The sequence below is a fragment of the Ranitomeya variabilis genome, chromosome 6, assembly GCF_051348905.1.
Source record: "Ranitomeya variabilis isolate aRanVar5 chromosome 6, aRanVar5.hap1, whole genome shotgun sequence".
Classification (NCBI taxonomy): Eukaryota; Metazoa; Chordata; class Amphibia; order Anura; family Dendrobatidae; genus Ranitomeya; species Ranitomeya variabilis.
In genome coordinates this window covers 303,843,133-303,854,038 of record NC_135237.1, presented here as the reverse complement: position 1 = coordinate 303,854,038, position 10,906 = coordinate 303,843,133, and the positions used below count along the sequence as shown (strand labels likewise).

The 10,906-nt window shown below is 43.8% G+C and overlaps 1 long non-coding RNA gene across 1 annotated transcript; it reads left to right on the top strand.

Annotated features, from left to right (window-relative positions):
• Positions 1 to 8,367: 8,367 nt before the first annotated feature.
• LOC143781121 (uncharacterized) lies at positions 8,368 to 9,082 on the top strand. Its single transcript, XR_013216575.1, has 3 exons — positions 8,368 to 8,554; positions 8,642 to 8,892; positions 9,014 to 9,082. It is a non-coding gene; the product is annotated as an uncharacterized LOC143781121 (long non-coding RNA).
• The last annotated feature ends 1,824 nt before the right edge of the window (positions 9,083 to 10,906 follow it).

Below are 10,906 nucleotides of genomic sequence, written 5' to 3'. Positions count from 1 at the left end.
TCCAAAGAACTTCAGGCCTCGCTTGCCTCAGTTAAGGTCAATGTTCATGAATCCATCATAACAAAGAGACTGGGCAAAAATAGCCTACATGGCAGAGTTCCAAGACAAAAACCACTGCTGAGCAATAAGGACATAAAGGCTCATCTTAATTTTGCGAGACAATATCTTGATGATTCCCAAGACTTTTGGGAGGATACTCTGTGGACTCATGAGATGAACTTTTTGGAAGGTGGAACATCATACCAAACAATAAAATATGGGCTTGAAAGTGTGATGGTCTGGGAAGATTTGCTGTGATAAATGAAACCATGAATTCTGCTGTCTACCAAAAATCCTGGATGAGAATCTCGGGCCATCTGTTCGTGACTTCAAGCTGAAGCGCTCTTGGGTTATACAGCAGGACAATGATCCAAAACACACCAATAAGTCCACCTCTGAATGGCTTAAGAAAAGCAAAATTAAAACTTTGACGTGGCCTAGTCAAAGTCATTACTTTTATCTGATTGAGATGCTTGGCATGACCTTAATAGGAACCTATAAAAGACAGCACCTCACACATTGGTGAAATAGATCACAATTGATTCTGCCTTTTGTGGCGATGTTTCGATCCCAAAGATCTTTTTCAAGCACAGCACAATACAGTCTTAATCCCCCTTAAGTAGTGTAAAACACCACCCCCTCATTAGCACGAACCAATAGGCGCTCATGGATACATAAACAATCAATTAAATATCAAAAAACACATAACACATATAAAAAACACTTCACAAAATACTGGGCTGGGAAAGTGTCCCAAACTGACACAAAGCGCATTTCCTGATCACTCATCCATCTATAGACTGTTCTAATACAAGGGCTCTCTAACATCTCCTACCATTGTAAACAAGTCCTTCACCAATCATGTCACCGCATTTCTATTGTCATGGTGATGCTTGCTCATCAGCATCATGAAGCCACACCTCCACGTGCTTCGGACCAATCACTATACATCCTGTAGTGCACATGCTCCGGCGTCTTCATCCCGTAGGTGCTACATCACAGCTGTGAGTCTCTTCTCCAATCGATTGCATGCTTCCTCAGCAACTCAGGAAGCTGAATCATGGCGTCTGCAACAACAATCCCCCAGGGGCACTCCACCCCCATTAACCTTGTGCATGTCCCAGCAAAAGCCACACTAGGCTTCACCCGAACACAGAAGCAAAGCTGCATACATGGTCAGTAAAACTGCTATAACCCACCATATAAATAAAGCGCTAAACAGCATAACGCAGCAGTGCTAAATAGAGAAACATAGCGATTAAATTGCCCAAACATAGATCTTATGCAGCGATAAACTTTATGCATAAAAAGCCCCATAATCATTTAGAAATAGTCCAGAATTGGAAAAAATACTAATTATACCCCAATCTCATATCACAGAATCTTATAATGACATCATATGTGACAACATTCCAGATTAATCATAGCAAATGGCCAGAGCACAGTGGGAGACCCCAACCCCTCTTTGTCCAAATATATATCTATAATATTTTATTTTAAACTCACATAAGTGTTTCAGATATCTAGGGGTCCACAGAGGTATCCCAGTGTGCTCTCACCAGTACATCAAGATCACGTAGAATGCATGTCTGTTGTGAATTCTATTTTTGGGCTTCCTCTAGTGGTCACAAGCGGTACTGTGTAGTGTTGTCTTTCTGCAGGTTGGCTGCATCAGCTGGTTCGTTATCCTTGGTTGGTTTCCTATTTAGCTCACCTGGAGACTCAGTTCCTTGCCTGCTATCAATGTATTCAGTGCTCTTCAGATTCCTTGTGTCTACCTTGCTCCCAGTCTCTCCAAGACAAGCTAAGTTTTTGTTTGATCATTTTTTGATTATCAGTGTTCATTATGTTTTTAGTCCAGCTCGCTAAAATGTGATTTCCTCGCTTGCTGGTTGCTCTAGGGGACTGAGTTTCTCCCCCCACACCATTAGTGGGTGTGGGGGTTCTTGAAATCTCAGTGTGGATATTTTGTAAGGGTTTTTTACTGACCGCATAGATTCCCTTTTCTATTTTCTGCTATCTAGTATTGGTGGGCCTCATTTGCTGAATCTGCTTTCACCCCTGTGTATGTGCCTTCGTCTTACCTCACTGTTATTATTTGTTGGGGGCTTCTATATCTTTGGGGATTATTTCTCTGGAGGCAAGAGAGGTCTTTCTCTCTAGGGGTAGTTAGTTCCTCAGGCTGGCTCGAGACGTCTAGGATTTTTAGGCACGTTCACCGGCTACTTCTAGTGTGTTTGGATAGGTTCAGATTTGCGGTCAGTCCAGTTTGCCACCTCCCTAGAGCTTGTCCTATGTTTGTTACTTAGCTGGAGTAATTTGTGATCCTCAACCACTAAGGATCATAACAGTATAGCAGGCCGAAAAGTGTTTAATGCATCGCAGAAGTGGGATAAAAAGAAGACCTGAGTACATTTTTTTTTTCCTCCCGCTTTTCCTTTGCTGCAGTCTGTTTAGCTTCTTTCATCCCCTTGAACTCTGGGTGGTTTTGAGCTCAGCTGCGGACATGAATGTTCAGACTCTGACTTCTAGTGTGGATCATCTTACTGCACGGGTGCAAAGTATTCAGGATTTTGTTATTCGTAGCCCTATGTCAGAACCAAAGATACCCATTCCTGAGTTGTTTTCTGGAGATAGATCTAGGTTTCAAAATTTTAAGAATAATTGTAAGTTATTTCTATCTCTGAGACCTTGTTCCTCTGGTGATTCCGCTCAGCAAGTTAAAATTGTTATCTCCTTGTTGCGTGGCGACCCTCAAGATTGGGCTTTCTTTCTGGCGCCAGGAGATCCTGCATTGCTTAATGTAGATGCATTTTTTCTGGCTCTTGGACTGCTTTATGAGGAGCCTAATCTTGAGAATCAGGCAGAAAAAGCGTTGCTGGCTGTCTCTCAAGGTCAGGATGAAGCAGAGGTGTATTGTCAAAAATTTCGGAAATGGTCGGTGCTTACTCAATGGAATGAGTGTGCCCTGGCTGCAAATTTCAGAGAAGGTCTTTCTGAGGCCGTTAAGAATGTTATGGTGGGGTTTCCCACCCCTACAAGTCTGAGTGATTCTATGGCTTTAGCCATTCAGGTTGATCGGCATTTGCGGGAGCGCAAATCTGCTCATCCTTTGGCGGTATTTTCTGGACAGAGACCTGAGTCTATGCAATGTGACCGAACTCTGACCAGAATTGAGCGACAAAGTCATAGACGTCAAAATGGGTTGTGCTTTTACTGTGGTGATTCTACTCATGTTATCTCAGCATGCTCTAAACGCTTTAAAAAAATCGCTAAACCTGTCACCATTGGTACTATACAGCCTACATTTATTTTGTCTGTTACTTTGATTTGTTCTTTGTCGTCCTACCCGGTTTTGGCTTTTGTGGATTCGGGTGCTGCCCTGAATCTGATGGATTTGTCGTTTGCCAGGCGCTGTGGTTTTGTCCTGGAGCCTTTGGAATTTCCTATTCCTCTGAGGGGAATTGATGCTACGCCATTGGCTGAGAATAAGCCTTAGTATTGGACGCAAATGACCATGTGCATGACTCCCATACATCAGGAGGTGATTCGCTTTCTCGTTCTGCATAATTTGCATGATGTTGTCGTTTTGGGTCTGCCTTGGCTGCAAGCTCATAATCCAGTTTTAGATTGGAAAGCTATGTCTGTGTCAAGTTGGGGTTGTCAGGGAATTCATGGCGATACTCCGTTGGTGTCTATTGCTTCTTCCACTCCTTCTGAGGTCCCAGAGTTTTTGTCTGACTACCAGGATGTATTTGATGAGCCCAGGTCCAGTGCCCTGCCCCCTCATAGGGATTGTGACTGTGCTATAAATTTAATTCCTGGTAGTAAATTCCCTAAGGGACAACTTTTTAATTTGTCTATACCAGAGCATGCCGCGATGCGGAGTTATATAAAGGAGTCTTTAGAGAAGGGACATATTCGCCCATCCTCTTCCCCTCTTGGTGCAGAATTTTTTTTTGTGGCCAAGAAGGACGGTTCTTTGAGACCTTGTATAGATTATCGTCTTCTGAATAAAATTACAGTCAAATTTCAGTATCCTTTGCCACTATTGTCTGATTTGTTTGCTCGGATTAAGGGTGCCAGTTGGTTCACCAAGATAGATCTCCGTGGTGCGTATAACCTAGTGAACATTAAGCAGGGAGATGAATGGAAAACAGCATTTATTACGCCCGAAGGCCATTTTGAGTACTTAGTGATGCCTTTTGGACTCTCTAATGCTCCTTCTGTGTTTCAGTCCTTCATGCATGACATCTTCCGAGAATATCTGGATAAATTTATGATTGTTTATTTGGATGACATTTTGGTCTTTTCTGATGATTGGGAGTCCCATGTGAAGCAGGTCAGGATGGTGTTTCAGGTCCTGCGTGCTAATGCTTTATTTGTGAAGGGCTCAAAATGCCTCTTCGGAGTACAGAAGGTCTCCTTTTTGGGTTTTATTTTTTCTCCTTCTACTGTGGAGATGGACCCAGTCAAGGTCCAGGCTATTCATGACTGGACTCAGCCCACGTCTGTTAAGAGTCTTCAGAAGTTCTTGGGTTTTGCTAATTTTTACCGTCATTTCATCGCTAATTTTTCTAGCGTGGTTAAACCTTTGACGGATTTGACCAAGAAGGGTTCTGATGTGACTATTTGGTCTCCTGCGGCCGTGGAGGCCTTTCGGGAGATGAAGCACCGGTTTTCTTCAGCTCCAGTCTTATGTCAACCAGATGTCTCTCTTCCCTTCCAGGTCGAGGTTGATGCTTCTGAGATTGGAGCAGGGGCTGTCTTGTCGCAGAGAAGCTCTGATGGCTCTGTGATGAAGCCATGTGCTTTCTTTTCAAGAAATTTTTCGCCTGCCGAGCGGAATTATGATGTTGGTAATCGGGAGTTGTTGGCTATGAAGTGGGCATTTGAGGAGTGGCGACATTGGCTCGAAGGAGCTAAACATCGTGTGGTGGTCTTGACTGATCACAAAAATCTGATTTACCTTGAATCTGCCAAGCGCCTGAATCCTAGACAGGCTCGTTGGTCGTTGTATTTCTCCTGTTTCAACTTCGTGGTCTCATACCTGCCTGGTTCGAAGAACGTGAAAGCTGATGCACTTTCTAGGAGTTTTGTGCCTGACTCTCCAGGAGTTTCTGAGCCGGCTGGTATTCTCAGAGAGGGAGTGATTTTGTCTGCCATTTCCCCAGATTTGCGATGAGTGCTGCAGAAATTTCAGGTGGATAGACCTGACCGTTGTCCACCAGAGAGACTGTTTGTCCCGGATAGATGGACCAGCAAAGTTATTTCCGAGGTTCATTCTTCGGTGTTGGCGGGTCATCCTGGGATTTTTGGTACCAGAGATTTGGTGGCTAGGTCCTTCTGGTGGCCTTCCTTGTCGCGGGATGTGCTTTCCTTTGTGCAGTCTTGTGGGATTTGTGCTCGGGCTAAGCCTTGCTGTTCTCGTGCCAGCGGTTTGCTTTTGCCTTTGCCTGTTCCGAAAAGGCCTTGGACGCACATTTCCATGGATTTTATTTCGGATCTTCCAGTATCTCACAAAATGTCTGTCATCTGGGTGGTGTGTGATCGTTTTTCCAAGATGGTCCATTTGGTGCCCTTGCCTAAGTTGCCTTCTTCCTCCGATTTGGTTCCTCTATTTTTTCAGAATGTGGTTCGCTTGCACGGCATTCCTGAAAATATTGTGTCTGACAGAGGATCCCAGTTTGTGTCCAGGTTTTGGCGGACTTTTTGTGCTAAGATGGGTATTGATTTGTCTTTTTCGTCGGCCTTCCATCCTCAGACTAATGGCCAAACCGAGCGAACTAATCAGACGTTGGAAACTTATTTGAGATGTTTTATTTCTGCTGATCAGGATGATTGGGTGACTTTTTTGTCATTGGCCGAGTTTGCCCTTAATAATCGGGCTAGTTCTGCTACTTTGGTTTCGCTTTTTTTCTGCAATTCTGGTTTCCATCCTCGTTTTTCCTCGGGTCAGGTTGAGCCTTCTGACTGTCCTGGGGTGGATTCTGTGGTGGATAGGTTGCAGCAGATTTGGAACCATGTGGTGGACAATTTGAGGTTGTCACAGGAGAAGGCTCAGCGCTTTGCCAACCGCCGCCGCGGTGTGGGTCCCCGACTTCGTGTTGGGGATTTGGTGTGGCTGTCTTCTCGGTATGTTCCTATGAAGTTCTCCTCTCCTAAATTCAAGCCTCGCTTCATCGGTCCTTATAAGATCTTGGAAATCCTTAACCCGGTGTCTTTTCGTTTGGATCTCCCAGCATCGTTTGCCATTCATAATGTGTTCCATAGGTCTTTGTTGCGGAGGTATGTGGTACCTGTGGTTCCTTCTGTTGAGCCTCCTGCTCCGGTGCTGGTCGAGGGCGAATTGGAGTACGTGGTGGAGAAGATTTTGGATTCTCGTATCTCTAGATGGAGGCTTCAGTATTTGGTTAAGTGGAAGGGCTATGGTCAGGAGGATAATTCCTGGGTTGTCGCCTCTGATGTTCATGCGGCCGATTTGGTTCGTGCCTTCCACGCGGCTCATCCTGATCGCCCTGGGGGTCTTGATGAGGGTTCGGTGACCCCTCCTCAAGGGGTGGGTACTGTTGTGAATTCTATTTTTGGGCTCCCTCTAGTGGTCACAAGCGGTACTGTGTAGTGTTGTCTTTCTGCAGGTTGGCTGCATCAGCTGGTTCGTTATCCTTGGTTGGTTTCCTATTTAGCTCACCTGGAGACTCAGTTCCTTGCCTGCTATCAATGTATTCAGTGCTCTTCAGATTCCTTGTGTCTACCTTGCTCCCAGTCTCTCCAAGACAAGCTAAGTTTTTGTTTGATCATTTTTTGATTATCAGTGTTCATTATGTTTTTAGTCCAGCTCGCTAAAATGTGATTTCCTCGCTTGCTGGTTGCTCTAGGGGACTGAGTTTCTCCCCCCACACCGTTAGTGGGTGTGGGGGTTCTTGAAATCTCAGTGTGGATATTTTGTAAGGGTTTTTTACTGACCGCATAGATTCCCTTTTCTATTTTCTGCTATCTAGTATTAGTGGGCCTCATTTGCTGAATCTGCTTTCACCCCTGTGTATGTGCCTTCCTCTTACCTCACTGTTATTATTTGTTGGGGGCTTCTATATCTTTGGGGATTATTTCTCTGGAGGCAAGAGAGGTCTTTCTTTCTCTCTAGGGGTAGTTAGTTCCTCAGGCTGCCTCGAGATGTCTAGGATTTTTAGGCACGTTCACCGGCTACTTCTAGGGTGTTTGGATAGGTTCAGATTTGCGGTCAGTCCAGTTTGCCACCTCCCTAGAGCTTGTCCTATGTTTGTTACTTAGCTGGAGTAATTTGTGATCCTCAACCACTAAGGATCATAACACATGTCATAGTCACACAAATTTAGATCCTCCAGAACCTGAAAAGAAGCGCATAGATTGAAAGAGAATAAGCATAATTCTTCTTAAAGTACATAAAGTGACCAATCATCATGCTAACATAAGCTCCGCCCATGAATCTTGTCAGTGTTTAACTATCCCCTAAGGGATCCCTTAATAAAAACCTATTTTAAAAAATTACAAAAGCACATAGAAAAGGAATTAAAAACAAGACCCAAATGATAAAGTGGAGTAAACGCCGCGCTAGCTGGACTGTGTGGACGTATAGCAAAGTGATTAATTATTAATGATGATAATAGTGGTATTTGGATACTCACTTATAGGCTAGAAAGTGGTCTGGTATGCGTGGATCGATTTACAGGATCCTGTTTGTTGGTGTAGCTGATAAAAGAACTGAAATAGTAGTTTAGGATGATTACCAATGAATGGCCGATTACATATGGTGTAAACGGAATATAAGGAGGTACTAATATAAGGAGGTACTTACAGGTGCTAGCTAGTGCACTACATATAAGGACCCATAGAGAGAATGTTTGATAAGTTGCCGTTGGTATGAGGACCAATAATGCTGTTGTGAGATAAGCACATATATGGTAAAGTGATAAGGATACCTAGGAAAATAATCTTAGAATCGTAAGGAGGAAGGCACACTTACTTGCGGATTTGTAGGCAAAAAGGAGGGTTGCGAGGAACCCACCAGGAAGTAGTGGTGACTAAGCTGCAGTGCGGAGCTCTGGAGTAGATCCTGGGAGCAGGAATGGTAAGCGCGCGCGGCGCTATGGCTGAGGCCTCAGGAATAGGTAGAAGGCGCTCGCTGCCCGCGTGCTCCGGCAGTGTTTGGAGGTGTTTGGAGGTTAACCCTGATGAAGAGAGGAGACACCTCTTGAAACGCGTTGGTTTATTGCCCCATCCGAGCCTCCGTCCCCGCTCATCTGTGACGTCACATTTTAGCCCCGCCCCCTTCGCACGCCGCATCCCAGCGCTGCTCACGGCCGGAGCACGCGGGCAGCGAGCGCCTTCTACCTATTCCTGAGGCCTCAGCCATAGCGCCGCGCGCGCTTACCATTCCTGCTCCCAGGATCTACTCCAGAGCTCCGCACTGCAGCTTAGTCACCACTACTTCCTGGTGGGTTCCTCGCAACCCTCCTTTTTGCCTACAAATCCGCAAGTAAGTGTGCCTTCCTCCTTACGATTCTAAGATTATTTTCCTAGGTATCCTTATCACTTTACCATATATGTGCTTATCTCACAAAAGCATTATTGGTCCTCATACCAACGGCAACTTATCAAACATTCTCTCTATGGGTCCTTATATGTAGTGCACTAGCTAGCACCTGTAAGTACCTCCTTATATTAGTACCTCCTTATATTCCGTTTACACCATATGTAATCGGCCATTCATTGGTAATCATCCTAAACTACTATTTCAGTTCTTTTATCAGCTACACCAACAAACAGGATCCTGTAAATCGATCCACGCATACCAGACCACTTTCTAGCCTATAAGTGAGTATCCAAATACCACTATTTTCATCATTAATAATTAATCACTTTGCTATACGTCCACACAGTCCAGCTAGCGCGGCGTTTACTCCACTTTATTATAAGTTTTCCTGCTTTCTAACAGGTACCCGCACAGAACCTGTACTAATCGCCAGCTGCTCCTGGACTTCTTTTCTCCTTTCTTTCCACGGTGGTAAGCGCCAGTGCCATTACTTAGTTTTTATCTTTATCCCATTCTGTGCACGCGCACTTGGCAGCTCCACCTTCATGGCCATTGATGCCCTTAGAAAAGATAGGGACTTCCGTCGCAATTTTATCCATTCTCAACTATCCTACCAACACAAAACTAATGAAGTAGACCAAGCTAAAAGCTTATTGAAAACTTTGGAGAAACATCTTCTTGATGAAACACGCGATATGTGGGAAGTCGCTTCACTAGAAATATATGTTCAGGCAGGCGTTGTCCCCAGAGGGTTACTCATCCATAAAACATTGGCGGGAGATTTTGGAAACCCCCAAATTCAAACCGAATGGGACACTCTCCTCTTTACACTTTCAAATCAATTATTAAAATTCATTATTGACAAACGCATGTATAACCTTCAGAAAACTGGTGCTGCAATCACCCAATTATTTGAACAATTAAACGCTTTTAATCACTTGGATGGTATCCATACCTTAACTGCAAACATTATGTATAGACTCAAAGTGAAAGAAAAAGAAATCATAAATAAAAAGATTAGGAAATTCAATAGGGATAATATCCCTGTTGATAATCTCACCACAACTATGCCCCTCATTGCAGATGAGGAACCTAACGTAAGCCCCTTCAGTAATCTCATTACTCTTGACGAATACAACCTTACTCCAAACCATCATTCAAGTAACCAATCAACAGTGTTTTCCACATACACCAATTCTACCCAATATACACCAGTATCAACACGCATTAGAAATGACTCAATAGTACCCATCTCCCCGCATGTTAGGGAACAGGTACACACCCTCCACATCAACGGAGGCACATCTCCGATAAACGAACCACACACTTCCAATACAGAGGGTTTTGCAAGCACTAATAGATTCTCCCCACTAATGTCATTGGATACAGAAATAGACCAATCCAAGGAATGGGTCACTGATACCCCATTGAACCAGTCAGCTATAGAATCATCTATGATTAATACTCCCAATGGACAATTTAACAGACGCCCTAATCTGGTGAGATTACCAATCCCCACAAATAGCCAAAACCAGAAAAAGGCCCCATATAAAACAACAGGTAAAATCAGCGCTTTAACAAAAAGTAATACCAACAATAAAAAGGTAATGGGATCTAAGACACATATGCCCATTAACAAAAAATTTTTTCGGGTACAAAACACAAAACCAAAAGAGGTAAGAGGGGTGGGCAACTCGCCAAAAAGAAAATAACACCCCACACAGCAATCACACACCCGCAAAAGATTTTCAACCTAAGCTCACACCCATTATCCTACAACGAGGAACGTTTACTACAGAATGGCCTAAAATTTGCACCCACTTCTACGGCCAAACCCTTCAATTTATACATAAGTATTAAAAATTTTTTACGTAATCTAGCAATAAAGAAATATTTTCTAAAAAAGGGCCCACATCAGCACAATGTCGGTTATCCAACTCAAAACCCTGCACCGTCTGAATATATTCACACCAATTTGTCTCAACCATCCACCTTTAACCCCCTCAGTGAGTATTCCAACTCATTTAGGGCCTTTGAGACTTTGGTGACCACAGACATCAAAAAAGGTTACCGAAAAAAATCCGGTTATACACCACATAATTTAAGTTGTGGTGAACGTAAGGCCATTATTAAACTTCAGGAAAACAACAATATCATCATTCGCCCAGCCGATAAGGGGGGGGGTATTGTGGTTCTCAATCGTAGTACGTACCACAACGAGTCCTTGAGACTCTTAGGGGATCCGGTTACATACAAGAAACTAACCTTTGACCCCACTACTAATTTTACACAAAA